Source organism: Lissotriton helveticus, chromosome 11 (genome assembly GCF_964261635.1).
Source record: "Lissotriton helveticus chromosome 11, aLisHel1.1, whole genome shotgun sequence".
NCBI classification, from domain to species: domain Eukaryota; kingdom Metazoa; phylum Chordata; class Amphibia; order Caudata; family Salamandridae; genus Lissotriton; species Lissotriton helveticus.
The window spans coordinates 304,471,958-304,498,304 of NC_136072.1; positions in this window are offsets into that span (position 1 = coordinate 304,471,958).

The window sequence follows — 26,347 nt, forward strand, 5'->3', positions numbered from 1 at the left end:
CAAATCCTACCAGTTCAGCAAGAGTGAAGTTGAGACTCTTATGCTCAAACTTGCGTTCATACAAATATAGAAGTCTAAATAAAGTCCTAATTTCTTTCATCTTACCATCAACACTTTCAGTTGGGCATCCTGTCTACCCTGCAACTCATATCATTACCAAGATAAATGTATCCTACTCTTTGTTAGGCAACAGAGTGGCTCTCATGTCAGAAAGCATCTTGCTTTAGCTTTATGATGTCAGACTGCTAGGCAACAGAATGGCACCACATGTCAGACAACTTCTTGCTTTAGCTTTATGATGTCAGGCCCCCCTGGACCAATTGTCCTTGTGGAAGCTGACCACACAGGAGGATGAGATATCAGAAGTTATGCAGTAGGTTACTATCCATATTCATGACTGCCAGCCACGTAGGAGGGGGAATGGTAAAGGAATCTGAAACAGTCAAAGCTCTGTGTCCTTTTTGAAAGTGGGATGGGGGTACAAAGACAGATTATCCTTAACAAAAATCCATCTTGAGTATCAGAGCCCAACATACAGAGTGCAGGAGAAGAGGTTAAATGAGCTTCCTACCGTGAGAATGTAACACTATTTTTCATACGTGAGATGGTGCATTTCAGCCTCAAAGGCAGCAATTTCCTCGAATGGAACATTGCTATCACCAGGATCTAAAGCAGGTTTTAGTAGAGTTCGAGTCAGTCAGTCTTTTATTAACTATCATGACCAACATAATGTGATCCATATTACTTCTTTCTTGACAGAAATGATATTCAGGCACAGGTTTCCACTATAAAGTAGTGAGGACATTCCGTTGCTATGAACATCTTTTTAATGCCCAAAAGAATGATTGGGCGTTTTACTTACCACGTAAATTGGTAAAATGATGCACTATGCCAGAAGACTTCCTTTTTTTTTTTGCTTCAGTCTCGGCAAGTCAGAAAAACTCTGCTGTGAAACACTGCCACTGCTGGTCATTCAGTATAATCTGCAGATGGAAAAGTCCACTGTTAGTACATTTAATATAAGCAATACAAAAAGTTTTGATTTATATAAAGGGTTACCAGATCTATACTATGGAGTCTGTTTTATTGTGAAAATCAACAGCTCAATAAAAAAATCAAATCTCAATTTGTGTTTATAACCTCCCATACTTCTCTGCATTCCCTTGACTCATTTGCTAAAACTCTCTAAACAATTGTAGCACGTACATTAGGACATAGATCTTTTTGCCAGCCAAGTGGCAGCGCACCATTCTCACTTCTTTAGTTTTAGGATATGGTACACCAGTAGCAATTAAGCCAGCTGATAAGTTGAGAGAGGAAGGGTTATGCTACAGTTAACGGGAATGATAGAAACTATGAATAGCATCATTTCCATCTTCTCTTTAGCCAAATCCTACCAGTTCAGCAAGAGTGAAGTTGAGACTCTTATGCTCAAACTTGCGTTCATACAAATATAGAAGTCTAAATAAAGTCCTAATTTCTTTCATCTTACCATCAACACTTTCAGTTGGGCATCCTGTCTACCCTGCAACTCATATCATTACCAAGATAAATGTATCCTACTCTTTGTTAGGCAACAGAGTGGCTCTCATGTCAGAAAGCATCTTGCTTTAGCTTTATGATGTCAGACTGCTAGGCAACAGAATGGCACCACATGTCAGACAACTTCTTGCTTTACCTTTATGATGTCAGGCCCCCCTGGACCAATTGTCCTTGTGGAAGCTGACCACACAGGAGGATGAGATATCAGAAGTTATGCAGTAGGTTACTATCCGTATTCATGACTGCCAGCCACGTAAGAGGGGGAATGGTAAAGGAATCTGAAACAGTCAAAGCTCTGTGTCCTTTTTGAAAGTGGGATGGGGGTACAAAGACAGATTATCCTTAACAAAAATCCATCTTGAGTATCAGAGCCCAACATACAGAGTGCAGGAGAAGAGGTTAAATGAGCTTCCTACCGTGAGAATGTAACACTATTTTTCATACGTGAGATGGTGCATTTCAGCCTCAAAGGCAGCAATTTCCTCGAATGGAACATTGCTATCACCAGGATCTAAAGCAGGTTTTAGTAGAGTTCGAGTCAGTCAGTCTTTTATTAACTATCATGACCAACATAATGTGATCCATATTACTTCTTTCTTGACAGAAATTATATTCAGGCTCAGGTTTCCACTATAAAGTAGTGAGGACATTCCGTTGCTATGAACATCTTTTTAATGCCCAAAAGAATGATTGGGCGTTTTACTTACCACGTAAATTGGTAAAATGATGCACTATGCCAGAAGACTTCCTTTTTTTTTTTGCTTCAGTCTCGGCAATTCAGAGAAACTCTGCTGTGAAACACTGTCACTGCTGGTCATTCAGTATAATCTGCAGATGGAAAAGTCCACTGTTAGTACATTTAATATAAGCAATACAAAAAGTTTTGATTTATATAAAGGGTTACCAGATCTATACTATGGAGTCTGTTTTATTGTGAAAATCAACAGCTCAATAAAAAAATCAAATCTCAATTTGTGTTTATAACCTCCCATACTTCTCTGCATTCCCTTGACTCATTTGCTAAAACTCTCTAAACAATTGTAGCACGTACATTAGGACATAGATCTTTTTGCCAGCCAAGTGGCAGCGCACCATTCTCACTTCTTTCGTTTTAGGATATGGTACACCAGTAGCAATTAAGCCAGCTGATAAGTTGAGAGAGGAAGGGTTATGCTACAGTTAACGGGAATGATAGAAACTATGAATAGCATCATTTCCATCTTCTCTTTAGCCAAATCCTACCAGTTCAGCAAGAGTGAAGTTGAGACTCTTATGCTCAAACTTGCGTTCATACAAATATAGAAGTCTAAATAAAGTCCTAATTTCTTTCATCTTACCATCAACACTTTCAGTTGGGCATCCTGTCTACCCTGCAACTCATATCATTACCAAGATAAATGTATCCTACTCTTTGTTAGGCAACAGAGTGGCTCTCATGTCAGAAAGCATCTTGCTTTAGCTTTATGATGTCAGACTGCTAGGCAACAGAATGGCACCACATGTCAGACAACTTCTTGCTTTACCTTTATGATGTCAGGCCCCCCTGGACCAATTGTCCTTGTGGAAGCTGACCACACAGGAGGATGAGATATCAGAAGTTATGCAGTAGGTTACTATCCGTATTCATGACTGCCAGCCACGTAAGAGGGGGAATGGTAAAGGAATCTGAAACAGTCAAAGCTCTGTGTCCTTTTTGAAAGTGGGATGGGGGTACAAAGACAGATTATCCTTAACAAAAATCCATCTTGAGTATCAGAGCCCAACATACAGAGTGCAGGAGAAGAGGTTAAATGAGCTTCCTACCGTGAGAATGTAACACTATTTTTCATACGTGAGATGGTGCATTTCAGCCTCAAAGGCAGCAATTTCCTCGAATGGAACATTGCTATCACCAGGATCTAAAGCAGGTTTTAGTAGAGTTCGAGTCAGTCAGTCTTTTATTAACTATCATGACCAACATAATGTGATCCATATTACTTCTTTCTTGACAGAAATTATATTCAGGCTCAGGTTTCCACTATAAAGTAGTGAGGACATTCCGTTGCTATGAACATCTTTTTAATGCCCAAAAGAATGATTGGGCGTTTTACTTACCACGTAAATTGGTAAAATGATGCACTATGCCAGAAGACTTCCTTTTTTTTTTTGCTTCAGTCTCGGCAATTCAGAGAAACTCTGCTGTGAAACACTGTCACTGCTGGTCATTCAGTATAATCTGCAGATGGAAAAGTCCACTGTTAGTACATTTAATATAAGCAATACAAAAAGTTTTGATTTATATAAAGGGTTACCAGATCTATACTATGGAGTCTGTTTTATTGTGAAAATCAACAGCTCAATAAAAAAATCAAATCTCAATTTGTGTTTATAACCTCCCATACTTCTCTGCATTCCCTTGACTCATTTGCTAAAACTCTCTAAACAATTGTAGCACGTACATTAGGACATAGATCTTTTTGCCAGCCAAGTGGCAGCGCACCATTCTCACTTCTTTCGTTTTAGGATATGGTACACCAGTAGCAATTAAGCCAGCTGATAAGTTGAGAGAGGAAGGGTTATGCTACAGTTAACGGGAATGATAGAAACTATGAATAGCATCATTTCCATCTTCTCTTTAGCCAAATCCTACCAGTTCAGCAAGAGTGAAGTTGAGACTCTTATGCTCAAACTTGCGTTCATACAAATATAGAAGTCTAAATAAAGTCCTAATTTCTTTCATCTTACCATCAACACTTTCAGTTGGGCATCCTGTCTACCCTGCAACTCATATCATTACCAAGATAAATGTATCCTACTCTTTGTTAGGCAACAGAGTGGCTCTCATGTCAGAAAGCATCTTGCTTTAGCTTTATGATGTCAGACTGCTAGGCAACAGAATGGCACCACATGTCAGACAACTTCTTGCTTTAGCTTTATGATGTCAGGCCCCCCTGGACCAATTGTCCTTGTGGAAGCTGACCACACAGGAGGATGAGATATCAGAAGTTATGCAGTAGGTTACTATCCATATTCATGACTGCCAGCCACGTAGGAGGGGGAATGGTAAAGGAATCTGAAACAGTCAAAGCTCTGTGTCCTTTTTGAAAGTGGGATGGGGGTACAAAGACAGATTATCCTTAACAAAAATCCATCTTGAGTATCAGAGCCCAACATACAGAGTGCAGGAGAAGAGGTTAAATGAGCTTCCTACCGTGAGAATGTAACACTATTTTTCATACGTGAGATGGTGCATTTCAGCCTCAAAGGCAGCAATTTCCTCGAATGGAACATTGCTATCACCAGGATCTAAAGCAGGTTTTAGTAGAGTTCGAGTCAGTCAGTCTTTTATTAACTATCATGACCAACATAATGTGATCCATATTACTTCTTTCTTGACAGAAATTATATTCAGGCACAGGTTTCCACTATAAAGTAGTGAGGACATTCCGTTGCTATGAACATCTTTTTAATGCCCAAAAGAATGATTGGGCGTTTTACTTACCACGTAAATTGGTAAAATGATGCACTATGCCAGAAGACTTCCTTTTTTTTTTGCTTCAGTCTCGGCAATTCAGAGAAACTCTGCTGTGAAACACTGCCACTGCTGGTCATTCAGTATAATCTGCAGATGGAAAAGTCCACTGTTAGTACATTTAATATAAGCAATACAAAAAGTTTTGATTTATATAAAGGGTTACCAGATCTATACTATGGAGTCTGTTTTATTGTGAAAATCAACAGCTCAATAAAAAAATCAAATCTCAATTTGTGTTTATAACCTCCCATACTTCTCTGCATTCCCTTGACTCATTTGCTAAAACTCTCTAAACAATTGTAGCACGTACATTAGGACATAGACCTTTTTGCCAGCCAAGTGGCAGCGCACCATTCTCACTTCTTTAGTTTTAGGATATGGTACACCAGTAGCAATTAAGCCATCTGATAAGTTGAGAGAGGAAGGGTTATGCTACAGTTAACGGGAATGATAGAAACTATAAATAGCATCATTTCCATCTTCTCTTTAGCCAAATCCTACCAGTTCAGCAAGAGTGAAGTTGAGACTCTTATGCTCAAACTTGCGTTCATACAAATATAGAAGTCTAAATAAAGTCCTAATTTCTTTCATCTTACCATCAACACTTTCAGTTGGGCATCCTGTCTACCCTGCAACTCATATCATTACCAAGATAAATGTATCCTACTCTTTGTTAGGCAACAGAGTGGCTCTCATGTCAGAAAGCATCTTGCTTTAGCTTTATGATGTCAGACTGCTAGGCAACAGAATGGCACCACATGTCAGACAACTTCTTGCTTTACCTTTATGATGTCAGGCCCCCCTGGACCAATTGTCTTGTGGAAGCTGACCACACAGGAGGATGAGATATCAGAAGTTATGCAGTAGGTTACTATCCGTATTCATGACTGCCAGCCACGTAAGAGGGGGAATGGTAAAGGAATCTGAAACAGTCAAAGCTCTGTGTCCTTTTTGAAAGTGGGATGGGGGTACAAAGACAGATTATCCTTAACAAAAATCCATCTTGAGTATCAGAGCCCAACATACAGAGTGCAGGAGAAGAGGTTAAATGAGCTTCCTACCGTGAGAATGTAACACTATTTTTCATACGTGAGATGGTGCATTTCAGCCTCAAAGGCAGCAATTTCCTCGAATGGAACATTGCTATCACCAGGATCTAAAGCAGGTTTTAGTAGAGTTCGAGTCAGTCAGTCTTTTATTAACTATCATGACCAACATAATGTGATCCATATTACTTCTTTCTTGACAGAAATTATATTCAGGCTCAGGTTTCCACTATAAAGTAGTGAGGACATTCCGTTGCTATGAACATCTTTTTAATGCCCAAAAGAATGATTGGGCGTTTTACTTACCACGTAAATTGGTAAAATGATGCACTATGCCAGAAGACTTCCTTTTTTTTTTTGCTTCAGTCTCGGCAATTCAGAGAAACTCTGCTGTGAAACACTGTCACTGCTGGTCATTCAGTATAATCTGCAGATGGAAAAGTCCACTGTTAGTACATTTAATATAAGCAATACAAAAAGTTTTGATTTATATAAAGGGTTACCAGATCTATACTATGGAGTCTGTTTTATTGTGAAAATCAACAGCTCAATAAAAAAATCAAATCTCAATTTGTGTTTATAACCTCCCATACTTCTCTGCATTCCCTTGACTCATTTGCTAAAACTCTCTAAACAATTGTAGCACGTACATTAGGACATAGATCTTTTTGCCAGCCAAGTGGCAGCGCACCATTCTCACTTCTTTAGTTTTAGGATATGGTACACCAGTAGCAATTAAGCCAGCTGATAAGTTGAGAGAGGAAGGGTTATGCTACAGTTAACGGGAATGATAGAAACTATGAATAGCATCATTTCCATCTTCTCTTTAGCCAAATCCTACCAGTTCAGCAAGAGTGAAGTTGAGACTCTTATGCTCAAACTTGCGTTCATACAAATATAGAAGTCTAAATAAAGTCCTAATTTCTTTCATCTTACCATCAACACTTTCAGTTGGGCATCCTGTCTACCCTGCAACTCATATCATTACCAAGATAAATGTATCCTACTCTTTGTTAGGCAACAGAGTGGCTCTCATGTCAGAAAGCATCTTGCTTTAGCTTTATGATGTCAGACTGCTAGGCAACAGAATGGCACCACATGTCAGACAACTTCTTGCTTTACCTTTATGATGTCAGGCCCCCCTGGACCAATTGTCCTTGTGGAAGCTGACCACACAGGAGGATGAGATATCAGAAGTTATGCAGTAGGTTACTATCCGTATTCATGACTGCCAGCCACGTAAGAGGGGGAATGGTAAAGGAATCTGAAACAGTCAAAGCTCTGTGTCCTTTTTGAAAGTGGGATGGGGGTACAAAGACAGATTATCCTTAACAAAAATCCATCTTGAGTATCAGAGCCCAACATACAGAGTGCAGGAGAAGAGGTTAAATGAGCTTCCTACCGTGAGAATGTAACACTATTTTTCATACGTGAGATGGTGCATTTCAGCCTCAAAGGCAGCAATTTCCTCGAATGGAACATTGCTATCACCAGGATCTAAAGCAGGTTTTAGTAGAGTTCGAGTCAGTCAGTCTTTTATTAACTATCATGACCAACATAATGTGATCCATATTACTTCTTTCTTGACAGAAATTATATTCAGGCTCAGGTTTCCACTATAAAGTAGTGAGGACATTCCGTTGCTATGAACATCTTTTTAATGCCCAAAAGAATGATTGGGCGTTTTACTTACCACGTAAATTGGTAAAATGATGCACTATGCCAGAAGACTTCCTTTTTTTTTTTGCTTCAGTCTCGGCAATTCAGAGAAACTCTGCTGTGAAACACTGTCACTGCTGGTCATTCAGTATAATCTGCAGATGGAAAAGTCCACTGTTAGTACATTTAATATAAGCAATACAAAAAGTTTTGATTTATATAAAGGGTTACCAGATCTATACTATGGAGTCTGTTTTATTGTGAAAATCAACAGCTCAATAAAAAAATCAAATCTCAATTTGTGTTTATAACCTCCCATACTTCTCTGCATTCCCTTGACTCATTTGCTAAAACTCTCTAAACAATTGTAGCACGTACATTAGGACATAGATCTTTTTGCCAGCCAAGTGGCAGCGCACCATTCTCACTTCTTTAGTTTTAGGATATGGTACACCAGTAGCAATTAAGCCAGCTGATAAGTTGAGAGAGGAAGGGTTATGCTACAGTTAACGGGAATGATAGAAACTATGAATAGCATCATTTCCATCTTCTCTTTAGCCAAATCCTACCAGTTCAGCAAGAGTGAAGTTGAGACTCTTATGCTCAAACTTGCGTTCATACAAATATAGAAGTCTAAATAAAGTCCTAATTTCTTTCATCTTACCATCAACACTTTCAGTTGGGCATCCTGTCTACCCTGCAACTCATATCATTACCAAGATAAATGTATCCTACTCTTTGTTAGGCAACAGAGTGGCTCTCATGTCAGAAAGCATCTTGCTTTAGCTTTATGATGTCAGACTGCTAGGCAACAGAATGGCACCACATGTCAGACAACTTCTTGCTTTAGCTTTATGATGTCAGGCCCCCTTGGACCAATTGTCCTTGTGGAAGCTGACCACACAGGAGGATGAGATATCAGAAGTTATGCAGTAGGTTACTATCCGTATTCATGACTGCCAGCCACGTAAGAGGGGGAATGGTAAAGGAATCTTAAACAGTCAAAGCTCTGTGTCCTTTTTGAAAGTGGGATGGGGGTACAAAGACAGATTATCCTTAACAAAAATCCATCTTGAGTATCAGAGCCCAACATACAGAGTGCAGGAGAAGAGGTTAAATGAGCTTCCTACCGTGAGAATGTAACACTATTTTTCATACGTGAGATGGTGCATTTCAGCCTCAAAGGCAGCAATTTCCTCGAATGGAACATTGCTATCACCAGGATCTAAAGCAGGTTTTAGTAGAGTTCGAGTCAGTCAGTCTTTTATTAACTATCATGACCAACATAATGTGATCCATATTACTTCTTTCTTGACAGAAATAATATTCAGGCTCAGGTTTCCACTATAAAGTAGTGAGGACATTCCGTTGCTATGAACATCTTTTTAATGCCCAAAAGAATGATTGGGCGTTTTACTTACCACGTAAATTGGTAAAATGATGCACTATGCCAGAAGACTTCCTTTTTTTTTTGCTTCAGTCTCGGCAATTCAGAGAAACTCTGCTGTGAAACACTGCCACTGCTGGTCATTCAGTATAATCTGCAGATGGAAAAGTCCACTGTTAGTACATTTAATATAAGCAATACAAAAAGTTTTGATTTATATAAAGGGTTACCAGATCTATACTATGGAGTCTGTTTTATTGTGAAAATCAACAGCTCAATAAAAAAATCAAATCTCAATTTGTGTTTATAACCTCCCATACTTCTCTGCATTCCCTTGACTCATTTGCTAAAACTCTCTAAACAATTGTAGCACGTACATTAGGACATAGATCTTTTTGCCAGCCAAGTGGCAGCGCACCATTCTCACTTCTTTAGTTTTAGGATATGGTACACCAGTAGCAATTAAGCCAGCTGATAAGTTGAGAGAGGAAGGGTTATGCTACAGTTAACGGGAATGATAGAAACTATGAATAGCATCATTTCCATCTTCTCTTTAGCCAAATCCTACCAGTTCAGCAAGAGTGAAGTTGAGACTCTTATGCTCAAACTTGCGTTCATACAAATATAGAAGTCTAAATAAAGTCCTAATTTCTTTCATCTTACCATCAACACTTTCAGTTGGGCATCCTGTCTACCCTGCAACTCATATCATTACCAAGATAAATGTATCCTACTCTTTGTTAGGCAACAGAGTGGCTCTCATGTCAGAAAGCATCTTGCTTTAGCTTTATGATGTCAGACTGCTAGGCAACAGAATGGCACCACATGTCAGACAACTTCTTGCTTTACCTTTATGATGTCAGGCCCCCCTGGACCAATTGTCTTGTGGAAGCTGACCACACAGGAGGATGAGATATCAGAAGTTATGCAGTAGGTTACTATCCGTATTCATGACTGCCAGCCACGTAAGAGGGGGAATGGTAAAGGAATCTGAAACAGTCAAAGCTCTGTGTCCTTTTTGAAAGTGGGATGGGGGTACAAAGACAGATTATCCTTAACAAAAATCCATCTTGAGTATCAGAGCCCAACATACAGAGTGCAGGAGAAGAGGTTAAATGAGCTTCCTACCGTGAGAATGTAACACTATTTTTCATACGTGAGATGGTGCATTTCAGCCTCAAAGGCAGCAATTTCCTCGAATGGAACATTGCTATCACCAGGATCTAAAGCAGGTTTTAGTAGAGTTCGAGTCAGTCAGTCTTTTATTAACTATCATGACCAACATAATGTGATCCATATTACTTCTTTCTTGACAGAAATTATATTCAGGCTCAGGTTTCCACTATAAAGTAGTGAGGACATTCCGTTGCTATGAACATCTTTTTAATGCCCAAAAGAATGATTGGGCGTTTTACTTACCACGTAAATTGGTAAAATGATGCACTATGCCAGAAGACTTCCTTTTTTTTTTTGCTTCAGTCTCGGCAATTCAGAGAAACTCTGCTGTGAAACACTGTCACTGCTGGTCATTCAGTATAATCTGCAGATGGAAAAGTCCACTGTTAGTACATTTAATATAAGCAATACAAAAAGTTTTGATTTATATAAAGGGTTACCAGATCTATACTATGGAGTCTGTTTTATTGTGAAAATCAACAGCTCAATAAAAAAATCAAATCTCAATTTGTGTTTATAACCTCCCATACTTCTCTGCATTCCCTTGACTCATTTGCTAAAACTCTCTAAACAATTGTAGCACGTACATTAGGACATAGATCTTTTTGCCAGCCAAGTGGCAGCGCACCATTCTCACTTCTTTAGTTTTAGGATATGGTACACCAGTAGCAATTAAGCCAGCTGATAAGTTGAGAGAGGAAGGGTTATGCTACAGTTAACGGGAATGATAGAAACTATGAATAGCATCATTTCCATCTTCTCTTTAGCCAAATCCTACCAGTTCAGCAAGAGTGAAGTTGAGACTCTTATGCTCAAACTTGCGTTCATACAAATATAGAAGTCTAAATAAAGTCCTAATTTCTTTCATCTTACCATCAACACTTTCAGTTGGGCATCCTGTCTACCCTGCAACTCATATCATTACCAAGATAAATGTATCCTACTCTTTGTTAGGCAACAGAGTGGCTCTCATGTCAGAAAGCATCTTGCTTTAGCTTTATGATGTCAGACTGCTAGGCAACAGAATGGCACCACATGTCAGACAACTTCTTGCTTTACCTTTATGATGTCAGGCCCCCCTGGACCAATTGTCCTTGTGGAAGCTGACCACACAGGAGGATGAGATATCAGAAGTTATGCAGTAGGTTACTATCCGTATTCATGACTGCCAGCCACGTAAGAGGGGGAATGGTAAAGGAATCTGAAACAGTCAAAGCTCTGTGTCCTTTTTGAAAGTGGGATGGGGGTACAAAGACAGATTATCCTTAACAAAAATCCATCTTGAGTATCAGAGCCCAACATACAGAGTGCAGGAGAAGAGGTTAAATGAGCTTCCTACCGTGAGAATGTAACACTATTTTTCATACGTGAGATGGTGCATTTCAGCCTCAAAGGCAGCAATTTCCTCGAATGGAACATTGCTATCACCAGGATCTAAAGCAGGTTTTAGTAGAGTTCGAGTCAGTCAGTCTTTTATTAACTATCATGACCAACATAATGTGATCCATATTACTTCTTTCTTGACAGAAATTATATTCAGGCTCAGGTTTCCACTATAAAGTAGTGAGGACATTCCGTTGCTATGAACATCTTTTTAATGCCCAAAAGAATGATTGGGCGTTTTACTTACCACGTAAATTGGTAAAATGATGCACTATGCCAGAAGACTTCCTTTTTTTTTTTGCTTCAGTCTCGGCAATTCAGAGAAACTCTGCTGTGAAACACTGTCACTGCTGGTCATTCAGTATAATCTGCAGATGGAAAAGTCCACTGTTAGTACATTTAATATAAGCAATACAAAAAGTTTTGATTTATATAAAGGGTTACCAGATCTATACTATGGAGTCTGTTTTATTGTGAAAATCAACAGCTCAATAAAAAAATCAAATCTCAATTTGTGTTTATAACCTCCCATACTTCTCTGCATTCCCTTGACTCATTTGCTAAAACTCTCTAAACAATTGTAGCACGTACATTAGGACATAGATCTTTTTGCCAGCCAAGTGGCAGCGCACCATTCTCACTTCTTTAGTTTTAGGATATGGTACACCAGTAGCAATTAAGCCAGCTGATAAGTTGAGAGAGGAAGGGTTATGCTACAGTTAACGGGAATGATAGAAACTATGAATAGCATCATTTCCATCTTCTCTTTAGCCAAATCCTACCAGTTCAGCAAGAGTGAAGTTGAGACTCTTATGCTCAAACTTGCGTTCATACAAATATAGAAGTCTAAATAAAGTCCTAATTTCTTTCATCTTACCATCAACACTTTCAGTTGGGCATCCTGTCTACCCTGCAACTCATATCATTACCAAGATAAATGTATCCTACTCTTTGTTAGGCAACAGAGTGGCTCTCATGTCAGAAAGCATCTTGCTTTAGCTTTATGATGTCAGACTGCTAGGCAACAGAATGGCACCACATGTCAGACAACTTCTTGCTTTAGCTTTATGATGTCAGGCCCCCTTGGACCAATTGTCCTTGTGGAAGCTGACCACACAGGAGGATGAGATATCAGAAGTTATGCAGTAGGTTACTATCCGTATTCATGACTGCCAGCCACGTAAGAGGGGGAATGGTAAAGGAATCTTAAACAGTCAAAGCTCTGTGTCCTTTTTGAAAGTGGGATGGGGGTACAAAGACAGATTATCCTTAACAAAAATCCATCTTGAGTATCAGAGCCCAACATACAGAGTGCAGGAGAAGAGGTTAAATGAGCTTCCTACCGTGAGAATGTAACACTATTTTTCATACGTGAGATGGTGCATTTCAGCCTCAAAGGCAGCAATTTCCTCGAATGGAACATTGCTATCACCAGGATCTAAAGCAGGTTTTAGTAGAGTTCGAGTCAGTCAGTCTTTTATTAACTATCATGACCAACATAATGTGATCCATATTACTTCTTTCTTGACAGAAATAATATTCAGGCTCAGGTTTCCACTATAAAGTAGTGAGGACATTCCGTTGCTATGAACATCTTTTTAATGCCCAAAAGAATGATTGGGCGTTTTACTTACCACGTAAATTGGTAAAATGATGCACTATGCCAGAAGACTTCCTTTTTTTTTTGCTTCAGTCTCGGCAATTCAGAGAAACTCTGCTGTGAAACACTGCCACTGCTGGTCATTCAGTATAATCTGCAGATGGAAAAGTCCACTGTTAGTACATTTAATATAAGCAATACAAAAAGTTTTGATTTATATAAAGGGTTACCAGATCTATACTATGGAGTCTGTTTTATTGTGAAAATCAACAGCTCAATAAAAAAATCAAATCTCAATTTGTGTTTATAACCTCCCATACTTCTCTGCATTCCCTTGACTCATTTGCTAAAACTCTCTAAACAATTGTAGCACGTACATTAGGACATAGATCTTTTTGCCAGCCAAGTGGCAGCGCACCATTCTCACTTCTTTAGTTTTAGGATATGGTACACCAGTAGCAATTAAGCCAGCTGATAAGTTGAGAGAGGAAGGGTTATGCTACAGTTAACGGGAATGATAGAAACTATGAATAGCATCATTTCCATCTTCTCTTTAGCCAAATCCTACCAGTTCAGCAAGAGTGAAGTTGAGACTCTTATGCTCAAACTTGCGTTCATACAAATATAGAAGTCTAAATAAAGTCCTAATTTCTTTCATCTTACCATCAACACTTTCAGTTGGGCATCCTGTCTACCCTGCAACTCATATCATTACCAAGATAAATGTATCCTACTCTTTGTTAGGCAACAGAGTGGCTCTCATGTCAGAAAGCATCTTGCTTTAGCTTTATGATGTCAGACTGCTAGGCAACAGAATGGCACCACATGTCAGACAACTTCTTGCTTTAGCTTTATGATGTCAGGCCCCCCTGGACCAATTGTCCTTGTGGAAGCTGACCACACAGGAGGATGAGATATCAGAAGTTATGCAGTAGGTTACTATCCGTATTCATGACTGCCAGCCACGTAGGAGGGGGAATGGTAAAGGAATCTGAAACAGTCAAAGCTCTGTGTCCTTTTTGAAAGTGGGATGGGGGTACAAAGACAGATTATCCTTAACAAAAATCCATCTTGAGTATCAGAGCCCAACATACAGAGTGCAGGAGAAGAGGTTAAATGAGCTTCCTACCGTGAGAATGTAACACTATTTTTCATACGTGAGATGGTGCATTTCAGCCTCAAAGGCAGCAATTTCCTCGAATGGAACATTGCTATCACCAGGATCTAAAGCAGGTTTTAGTAGAGTTCGAGTCAGTCAGTCCTTTATTAACTATCATGACCAACATAATGTGATCCATATTACTTCTTTCTTGACAGAAATGATATTCAGGCGCAGGTTTCCACTATAAAGTAGTGAGGACATTCCGTTGCTATGAACATCTTTTTAATGCCCAAAAGAATGATTGGGCGTTTTACTTACCACGTAAATTGGTAAAATGATGCACTATGCCAGAAGACTTCCTTTTTTTTTTTGCTTCAGTCTCGGCAATTCAGAGAAACTCTGCTGTGAAACACTGCCACTGCTGGTCATTCAGTATAATCTGCAGATGGAAAAGTCCACTGTTAGTACATTTAATATAAGCAATACAAAAAGTTTTGATTTATATAAAGGGTTACCAGATCTATACTATGGAGTCTGTTTTATTGTGAAAATCAACAGCTCAATAAAAAAATCAAATCTCAATTTGTGTTTATAACCTCCCATACTTCTCTGCATTCCCTTGACTCATTTGCTAAAACTCTCTAAACAATTGTAGCACGTACATTAGGACATAGATCTTTTTGCCAGCCAAGTGGCAGCGCACCATTCTCACTTCTTTAGTTTTAGGATATGGTACACCAGTAGCAATTAAGCCAGCTGATAAGTTGAGAGAGGAAGGGTTATGCTACAGTTAACGGGAATGATAGAAACTATGAATAGCATCATTTCCATCTTCTCTTTAGCCAAATCCTACCAGGTCAGCAAGAGTGAAGTTGAGACTCTTATGCTCAAACTTGCGTTCATACAAATATAGAAGTCTAAATAAAGTCCTAATTTCTTTCATCTTACCATCAACACTTTCAGTTGGGCATCCTGTCTACCCTGCAACTCATATCATTACCAAGATAAATGTATCCTACTCTTTGTTAGGCAACAGAGTGGCTCTCATGTCAGAAAGCATCTTGCTTTAGCTTTATGATGTCAGACTGCTAGGCAACAGAATGGCACCACATGTCAGACAACTTCTTGCTTTAGCTTTATGATGTCAGGCCCCCCTGGACCAATTGTCCTTGTGGAAGCTGACCACACAGGAGGATGAGATATCAGAAGTTATGCAGTAGGTTACTATCCGTATTCATGACTGCCAGCCACGTAGGAGGGGGAATGGTAAAGGAATCTGAAACAGTCAAAGCTCTGTGTCCTTTTTGAAAGTGGGATGGGGGTACAAAGACAGATTATCCTTAACAAAAATCCATCTTGAGTATCAGAGCCCAACATACAGAGTGCAGGAGAAGAGGTTAAATGAGCTTCCTACCGTGAGAATGTAACACTATTTTTCATACGTGAGATGGTGCATTTCAGCCTCAAAGGCAGCAATTTCCTCGAATGGAACATTGCTATCACCAGGATCTAAAGCAGGTTTTAGTAGAGTTCGAGTCAGTCAGTCTTTTATTAACTATCATGACCAACATAATGTGATCCATATTACTTCTTTCTTGACAGAAATTATATTCAGGCACAGGTTTCCACTATAAAGTAGTGAGGACATTCCGTTGCTATGAACATCTTTTTAATGCCCAAAAGAATGATTGGGCGTTTTACTTACCACGTAAATTGGTAAAATGATGCACTATGCCAGAAGACTTCCTTTTTTTTTTTGCTTCAGTCTCGGCAATTCAGAGAAACTCTGCTGTGAAACACTGTCACTGCTGGTCATTCAGTATAATCTGCAGATGGAAAAGTCCACTGTTAGTACATTTAATATAAGCAATACAAAAAGTTTTGATTTATATAAAGGGTTACCAGATCTATACTATGGAGTCTGTTTTATTGTGAAAATCAACAGCTCAATAAAAAAATCAAATCTCAATTTGTGTTTATAACCTCCCATACTTCTCTGCATTCCCTTGACTCATTTGCTAAAACTCTCTAAACAATTGTAGCACGTACATTAGGACATAGATCTTTTTGCCAGCCAAGTGGCAGCGCACCATTCTCACTTCTTTAGTTTTAGGATATGGTACACCAGTAGCAATTAAGCCAGCTGATAAGTTGAGAGAGGAAGGGTTATGCTACAGTTAACGGGAATGATAGAAACTATGAATAGCATCATTTCCATCTTCTCTTTAGCCAAATCCTACCAGTTCAGCAAGAGTGAAGTTGAGACTCTTATGCTCAAACTTGCGTTCATACAAATATAGAAGTCTAAATAAAGTCCTAATTTCTTTCATCTTACCATCAACACTTTCAGTTGGGCATCCTGTCTACCCTGCAACTCATATCATTACCAAGATAAATGTATCCTACTCTTTGTTAGGCAACAGAGTGGCTCTCATGTCAGAAAGCATCTTGCTTTAGCTTTATGATGTCAGACTGCTAGGCAACAGAATGGCACCACATGTCAGACAACTTCTTGCTTTAGCTTTATGATGTCAGGCCCCCCTGGACCAATTGTCCTTGTGGAAGCTGACCACACAGGAGGATGAGATATCAGAAGTTATGCAGTAGGTTACTATCCATATTCATGACTGCCAGCCACGTAGGAGGGGGAATGGTAAAGGAATCTGAAACAGTCAAAGCTCTGTGTCCTTTTTGAAAGTGGGATGGGGGTACAAAGACAGATTATCCTTAACAAAAATCCATCTTGAGTATCAGAGCCCAACATACAGAGTGCAGGAGAAGAGGTTAAATGAGCTTCCTACCGTGAGAATGTAACACTATTTTTCATACGTGAGATGGTGCATTTCAGCCTCAAAGGCAGCAATTTCCTCGAATGGAACATTGCTATCACCAGGATCTAAAGCAGGTTTTAGTAGAGTTCGAGTCAGTCAGTCCTTTATTAACTATCATGACCAACATAATGTGATCCATATTACTTCTTTCTTGACAGAAATGATATTCAGGCGCAGGTTTCCACTATAAAGTAGTGAGGACATTCCGTTGCTATGAACATCTTTTTAATGCCCAAAAGAATGATTGGGCGTTTTACTTACCACGTAAATTGGTAAAATGATGCACTATGCCAGAAGACTTCCTTTTTTTTTTTGCTTCAGTCTCGGCAATTCAGAGAAACTCTGCTGTGAAACACTGCCACTGCTGGTCATTCAGTATAATCTGCAGATGGAAAAGTCCACTGTTAGTACATTTAATATAAGCAATACAAAAAGTTTTGATTTATATAAAGGGTTACCAGATCTATACTATGGAGTCTGTTTTATTGTGAAAATCAACAGCTCAATAAAAAAATCAAATCTCAATTTGTGTTTATAACCTCCCATACTTCTCTGCATTCCCTTGACTCATTTGCTAAAACTCTCTAAACAATTGTAGCACGTACATTAGGACATAGATCTTTTTGCCAGCCAAGTGGCAGCGCACCATTCTCACTTCTTTAGTTTTAGGATATGGTACACCAGTAGCAATTAAGCCAGCTGATAAGTTGAGAGAGGAAGGGTTATGCTACAGTTAACGGGAATGATAGAAACTATGAATAGCATCATTTCCATCTTCTCTTTAGCCAAATCCTACCAGGTCAGCAAGAGTGAAGTTGAGACTCTTATGCTCAAACTTGCGTTCATACAAATATAGAAGTCTAAATAAAGTCCTAATTTCTTTCATCTTACCATCAACACTTTCAGTTGGGCATCCTGTCTACCCTGCAACTCATATCATTACCAAGATAAATGTATCCTACTCTTTGTTAGGCAACAGAGTGGCTCTCATGTCAGAAAGCATCTTGCTTTAGCTTTATGATGTCAGACTGCTAGGCAACAGAATGGCACCACATGTCAGACAACTTCTTGCTTTAGCTTTATGATGTCAGGCCCCCCTGGACCAATTGTCCTTGTGGAAGCTGACCACACAGGAGGATGAGATATCAGAAGTTATGCAGTAGGTTACTATCCGTATTCATGACTGCCAGCCACGTAGGAGGGGGAATGGTAAAGGAATCTGAAACAGTCAAAGCTCTGTGTCCTTTTTGAAAGTGGGATGGGGGTACAAAGACAGATTATCCTTAACAAAAATCCATCTTGAGTATCAGAGCCCAACATACAGAGTGCAGGAGAAGAGGTTAAATGAGCTTCCTACCGTGAGAATGTAACACTATTTTTCATACGTGAGATGGTGCATTTCAGCCTCAAAGGCAGCAATTTCCTCGAATGGAACATTGCTATCACCAGGATCTAAAGCAGGTTTTAGTAGAGTTCGAGTCAGTCAGTCTTTTATTAACTATCATGACCAACATAATGTGATCCATATTACTTCTTTCTTGACAGAAATTATATTCAGGCACAGGTTTCCACTATAAAGTAGTGAGGACATTCCGTTGCTATGAACATCTTTTTAATGCCCAAAAGAATGATTGGGCGTTTTACTTACCACGTAAATTGGTAAAATGATGCACTATGCCAGAAGACTTCCTTTTTTTTTTTGCTTCAGTCTCGGCAATTCAGAGAAACTCTGCTGTGAAACACTGTCACTGCTGGTCATTCAGTATAATCTGCAGATGGAAAAGTCCACTGTTAGTACATTTAATATAAGCAATACAAAAAGTTTTGATTTATATAAAGGGTTACCAGATCTATACTATGGAGTCTGTTTTATTGTGAAAATCAACAGCTCAATAAAAAAATCAAATCTCAATTTGTGTTTATAACCTCCCATACTTCTCTGCATTCCCTTGACTCATTTGCTAAAACTCTCTAAACAATTGTAGCACGTACATTAGGACATAGATCTTTTTGCCAGCCAAGTGGCAGCGCACCATTCTCACTTCTTTAGTTTTAGGATATGGTACACCAGTAGCAATTAAGCCAGCTGATAAGTTGAGAGAGGAAGGGTTATGCTACAGTTAACGGGAATGATAGAAACTATGAATAGCATCATTTCCATCTTCTCTTTAGCCAAATCCTACCAGTTCAGCAAGAGTGAAGTTGAGACTCTTATGCTCAAACTTGCGTTCATACAAATATAGAAGTCTAAATAAAGTCCTAATTTCTTTCATCTTACCATCAACACTTTCAGTTGGGCATCCTGTCTACCCTGCAACTCATATCATTACCAAGATAAATGTATCCTACTCTTTGTTAGGCAACAGAGTGGCTCTCATGTCAGAAAGCATCTTGCTTTAGCTTTATGATGTCAGACTGCTAGGCAACAGAATGGCACCACATGTCAGACAACTTCTTGCTTTAGCTTTATGATGTCAGGCCCCCCTGGACCAATTGTCCTTGTGGAAGCTGACCACACAGGAGGATGAGATATCAGAAGTTATGCAGTAGGTTACTATCCATATTCATGACTGCCAGCCACGTAGGAGGGGGAATGGTAAAGGAATCTGAAACAGTCAAAGCTCTGTGTCCTTTTTGAAAGTGGGATGGGGGTACAAAGACAGATTATCCTTAACAAAAATCCATCTTGAGTATCAGAGCCCAACATACAGAGTGCAGGAGAAGAGGTTAAATGAGCTTCCTACCGTGAGAATGTAACACTATTTTTCATACGTGAGATGGTGCATTTCAGCCTCAAAGGCAGCAATTTCCTCGAATGGAACATTGCTATCACCAGGATCTAAAGCAGGTTTTAGTAGAGTTCGAGTCAGTCAGTCTTTTATTAACTATCATGACCAACATAATGTGATCCATATTACTTCTTTCTTGACAGAAATGATATTCAGGCACAGGTTTCCACTATAAAGTAGTGAGGACATTCCGTTGCTATGAACATCTTTTTAATGCCCAAAAGAATGATTGGGCGTTTTACTTACCACGTAAATTGGTAAAATGATGCACTATGCCAGAAGACTTCCTTTTTTTTTTTGCTTCAGTCTCGGCAAGTCAGAAAAACTCTGCTGTGAAACACTGCCACTGCTGGTCATTCAGTATAATCTGCAGATGGAAAAGTCCACTGTTAGTACATTTAATATAAGCAATACAAAAAGTTTTGATTTATATAAAGGGTTACCAGATCTATACTATGGAGTCTGTTTTATTGTGAAAATCAACAGCTCAATAAAAAAATCAAATCTCAATTTGTGTTTATAACCTCCCATACTTCTCTGCATTCCCTTGACTCATTTGCTAAAACTCTCTAAACAATTGTAGCACGTACATTAGGACATAGATCTTTTTGCCAGCCAAGTGGCAGCGCACCATTCTCACTTCTTTAGTTTTAGGATATGGTACACCAGTAGCAATTAAGCCAGCTGATAAGTTGAGAGAGGAAGGGTTATGCTACAGTTAACGGGAATGATAGAAACTATGAATAGCATCATTTCCATCTTCTCTTTAGCCAAATCCTACCAGTTCAGCAAGAGTGAAGTTGAGACTCTTATGCTCAAACTTGCGTTCATACAAATATAGAAGTCTAAATAAAGTCCTAATTTCTTTCATCTTACCATCAACACTTTCAGTTGGGCATCCTGTCTACCCTGCAACTCATATCATTACCAAGATAAATGTATCCTACTCTTTGTTAGGCAACAGAGTGGCTCTCATGTCAGAAAGCATCTTGCTTTAGCTTTATGATGTCAGACTGCTAGGCAACAGAATGGCACCACATGTCAGACAACTTCTTGCTTTACCTTTATGATGTCAGGCCCCCCTGGACCAATTGTCCTTGTGGAAGCTGACCACACAGGAGGATGAGATATCAGAAGTTATGCAGTAGGTTACTATCCGTATTCATGACTGCCAGCCACGTAAGAGGGGGAATGGTAAAGGAATCTGAAACAGTCAAAGCTCTGTGTCCTTTTTGAAAGTGGGATGGGGGTACAAAGACAGATTATCCTTAACAAAAATCCATCTTGAGTATCAGAGCCCAACATACAGAGTGCAGGAGAAGAGGTTAAATGAGCTTCCTACCGTGAGAATGTAACACTATTTTTCATACGTGAGATGGTGCATTTCAGCCTCAAAGGCAGCAATTTCCTCGAATGGAACATTGCTATCACCAGGATCTAAAGCAGGTTTTAGTAGAGTTCGAGTCAGTCAGTCTTTTATTAACTATCATGACCAACATAATGTGATCCATATTACTTCTTTCTTGACAGAAATTATATTCAGGCTCAGGTTTCCACTATAAAGTAGTGAGGACATTCCGTTGCTATGAACATCTTTTTAATGCCCAAAAGAATGATTGGGCGTTTTACTTACCACGTAAATTGGTAAAATGATGCACTATGCCAGAAGACTTCCTTTTTTTTTTTGCTTCAGTCTCGGCAATTCAGAGAAACTCTGCTGTGAAACACTGTCACTGCTGGTCATTCAGTATAATCTGCAGATGGAAAAGTCCACTGTTAGTACATTTAATATAAGCAATACAAAAAGTTTTGATTTATATAAAGGGTTACCAGATCTATACTATGGAGTCTGTTTTATTGTGAAAATCAACAGCTCAATAAAAAAATCAAATCTCAATTTGTGTTTATAACCTCCCATACTTCTCTGCATTCCCTTGACTCATTTGCTAAAACTCTCTAAACAATTGTAGCACGTACATTAGGACATAGATCTTTTTGCCAGCCAAGTGGCAGCGCACCATTCTCACTTCTTTCGTTTTAGGATATGGTACACCAGTAGCAATTAAGCCAGCTGATAAGTTGAGAGAGGAAGGGTTATGCTACAGTTAACGGGAATGATAGAAACTATGAATAGCATCATTTCCATCTTCTCTTTAGCCAAATCCTACCAGTTCAGCAAGAGTGAAGTTGAGACTCTTATGCTCAAACTTGCGTTCATACAAATATAGAAGTCTAAATAAAGTCCTAATTTCTTTCATCTTACCATCAACACTTTCAGTTGGGCATCCTGTCTACCCTGCAACTCATATCATTACCAAGATAAATGTATCCTACTCTTTGTTAGGCAACAGAGTGGCTCTCATGTCAGAAAGCATCTTGCTTTAGCTTTATGATGTCAGACTGCTAGGCAACAGAATGGCACCACATGTCAGACAACTTCTTGCTTTACCTTTATGATGTCAGGCCCCCCTGGACCAATTGTCCTTGTGGAAGCTGACCACACAGGAGGATGAGATATCAGAAGTTATGCAGTAGGTTACTATCCGTATTCATGACTGCCAGCCACGTAAGAGGGGGAATGGTAAAGGAATCTGAAACAGTCAAAGCTCTGTGTCCTTTTTGAAAGTGGGATGGGGGTACAAAGACAGATTATCCTTAACAAAAATCCATCTTGAGTATCAGAGCCCAACATACAGAGTGCAGGAGAAGAGGTTAAATGAGCTTCCTACCGTGAGAATGTAACACTATTTTTCATACGTGAGATGGTGCATTTCAGCCTCAAAGGCAGCAATTTCCTCGAATGGAACATTGCTATCACCAGGATCTAAAGCAGGTTTTAGTAGAGTTCGAGTCAGTCAGTCTTTTATTAACTATCATGACCAACATAATGTGATCCATATTACTTCTTTCTTGACAGAAATTATATTCAGGCTCAGGTTTCCACTATAAAGTAGTGAGGACATTCCGTTGCTATGAACATCTTTTTAATGCCCAAAAGAATGATTGGGCGTTTTACTTACCACGTAAATTGGTAAAATGATGCACTATGCCAGAAGACTTCCTTTTTTTTTTTGCTTCAGTCTCGGCAATTCAGAGAAACTCTGCTGTGAAACACTGTCACTGCTGGTCATTCAGTATAATCTGCAGATGGAAAAGTCCACTGTTAGTACATTTAATATAAGCAATACAAAAAGTTTTGATTTATATAAAGGGTTACCAGATCTATACTATGGAGTCTGTTTTATTGTGAAAATCAACAGCTCAATAAAAAAATCAAATCTCAATTTGTGTTTATAACCTCCCATACTTCTCTGCATTCCCTTGACTCATTTGCTAAAACTCTCTAAACAATTGTAGCACGTACATTAGGACATAGATCTTTTTGCCAGCCAAGTGGCAGCGCACCATTCTCACTTCTTTCGTTTTAGGATATGGTACACCAGTAGCAATTAAGCCAGCTGATAAGTTGAGAGAGGAAGGGTTATGCTACAGTTAACGGGAATGATAGAAACTATGAATAGCATCATTTCCATCTTCTCTTTAGCCAAATCCTACCAGTTCAGCAAGAGTGAAGTTGAGACTCTTATGCTCAAACTTGCGTTCATACAAATATAGAAGTCTAAATAAAGTCCTAATTTCTTTCATCTTACCATCAACACTTTCAGTTGGGCATCCTGTCTACCCTGCAACTCATATCATTACCAAGATAAATGTATCCTACTCTTTGTTAGGCAACAGAGTGGCTCTCATGTCAGAAAGCATCTTGCTTTAGCTTTATGATGTCAGACTGCTAGGCAACAGAATGGCACCACATGTCAGACAACTTCTTGCTTTAGCTTTATGATGTCAGGCCCCCCTGGACCAATTGTCCTTGTGGAAGCTGACCACACAGGAGGATGAGATATCAGAAGTTATGCAGTAGGTTACTATCCATATTCATGACTGCCAGCCACGTAGGAGGGGGAATGGTAAAGGAATCTGAAACAGTCAAAGCTCTGTGTCCTTTTTGAAAGTGGGATGGGGGTACAAAGACAGATTATCCTTAACAAAAATCCATCTTGAGTATCAGAGCCCAACATACAGAGTGCAGGAGAAGAGGTTAAATGAGCTTCCTACCGTGAGAATGTAACACTATTTTTCATACGTGAGATGGTGCATTTCAGCCTCAAAGGCAGCAATTTCCTCGAATGGAACATTGCTATCACCAGGATCTAAAGCAGGTTTTAGTAGAGTTCGAGTCAGTCAGTCTTTTATTAACTATCATGACCAACATAATGTGATCCATATTACTTCTTTCTTGACAGAAATTATATTCAGGCACAGGTTTCCACTATAAAGTAGTGAGGACATTCCGTTGCTATGAACATCTTTTTAATGCCCAAAAGAATGATTGGGCGTTTTACTTACCACGTAAATTGGTAAAATGATGCACTATGCCAGAAGACTTCCTTTTTTTTTTGCTTCAGTCTCGGCAATTCAGAGAAACTCTGCTGTGAAACACTGCCACTGCTGGTCATTCAGTATAATCTGCAGATGGAAAAGTCCACTGTTAGTACATTTAATATAAGCAATACAAAAAGTTTTGATTTATATAAAGGGTTACCAGATCTATACTATGGAGTCTGTTTTATTGTGAAAATCAACAGCTCAATAAAAAAATCAAATCTCAATTTGTGTTTATAACCTCCCATACTTCTCTGCATTCCCTTGACTCATTTGCTAAAACTCTCTAAACAATTGTAGCACGTACATTAGGACATAGACCTTTTTGCCAGCCAAGTGGCAGCGCACCATTCTCACTTCTTTAGTTTTAGGATATGGTACACCAGTAGCAATTAAGCCATCTGATAAGTTGAGAGAGGAAGGGTTATGCTACAGTTAACGGGAATGATAGAAACTATAAATAGCATCATTTCCATCTTCTCTTTAGCCAAATCCTACCAGTTCAGCAAGAGTGAAGTTGAGACTCTTATGCTCAAACTTGCGTTCATACAAATATAGAAGTCTAAATAAAGTCCTAATTTCTTTCATCTTACCATCAACACTTTCAGTTGGGCATCCTGTCTACCCTGCAACTCATATCATTACCAAGATAAATGTATCCTACTCTTTGTTAGGCAACAGAGTGGCTCTCATGTCAGAAAGCATCTTGCTTTAGCTTTATGATGTCAGACTGCTAGGCAACAGAATGGCACCACATGTCAGACAACTTCTTGCTTTACCTTTATGATGTCAGGCCCCCCTGGACCAATTGTCTTGTGGAAGCTGACCACACAGGAGGATGAGATATCAGAAGTTATGCAGTAGGTTACTATCCGTATTCATGACTGCCAGCCACGTAAGAGGGGGAATGGTAAAGGAATCTGAAACAGTCAAAGCTCTGTGTCCTTTTTGAAAGTGGGATGGGGGTACAAAGACAGATTATCCTTAACAAAAATCCATCTTGAGTATCAGAGCCCAACATACAGAGTGCAGGAGAAGAGGTTAAATGAGCTTCCTACCGTGAGAATGTAACACTATTTTTCATACGTGAGATGGTGCATTTCAGCCTCAAAGGCAGCAATTTCCTCGAATGGAACATTGCTATCACCAGGATCTAAAGCAGGTTTTAGTAGAGTTCGAGTCAGTCAGTCTTTTATTAACTATCATGACCAACATAATGTGATCCATATTACTTCTTTCTTGACAGAAATTATATTCAGGCTCAGGTTTCCACTATAAAGTAGTGAGGACATTCCGTTGCTATGAACATCTTTTTAATGCCCAAAAGAATGATTGGGCGTTTTACTTACCACGTAAATTGGTAAAATGATGCACTATGCCAGAAGACTTCCTTTTTTTTTTTGCTTCAGTCTCGGCAATTCAGAGAAACTCTGCTGTGAAACACTGTCACTGCTGGTCATTCAGTATAATCTGCAGATGGAAAAGTCCACTGTTAGTACATTTAATATAAGCAATACAAAAAGTTTTGATTTATATAAAGGGTTACCAGATCTATACTATGGAGTCTGTTTTATTGTGAAAATCAACAGCTCAATAAAAAAATCAAATCTCAATTTGTGTTTATAACCTCCCATACTTCTCTGCATTCCCTTGACTCATTTGCTAAAACTCTCTAAACAATTGTAGCACGTACATTAGGACATAGATCTTTTTGCCAGCCAAGTGGCAGCGCACCATTCTCACTTCTTTAGTTTTAGGATATGGTACACCAGTAGCAATTAAGCCAGCTGATAAGTTGAGAGAGGAAGGGTTATGCTACAGTTAACGGGAATGATAGAAACTATGAATAGCATCATTTCCATCTTCTCTTTAGCC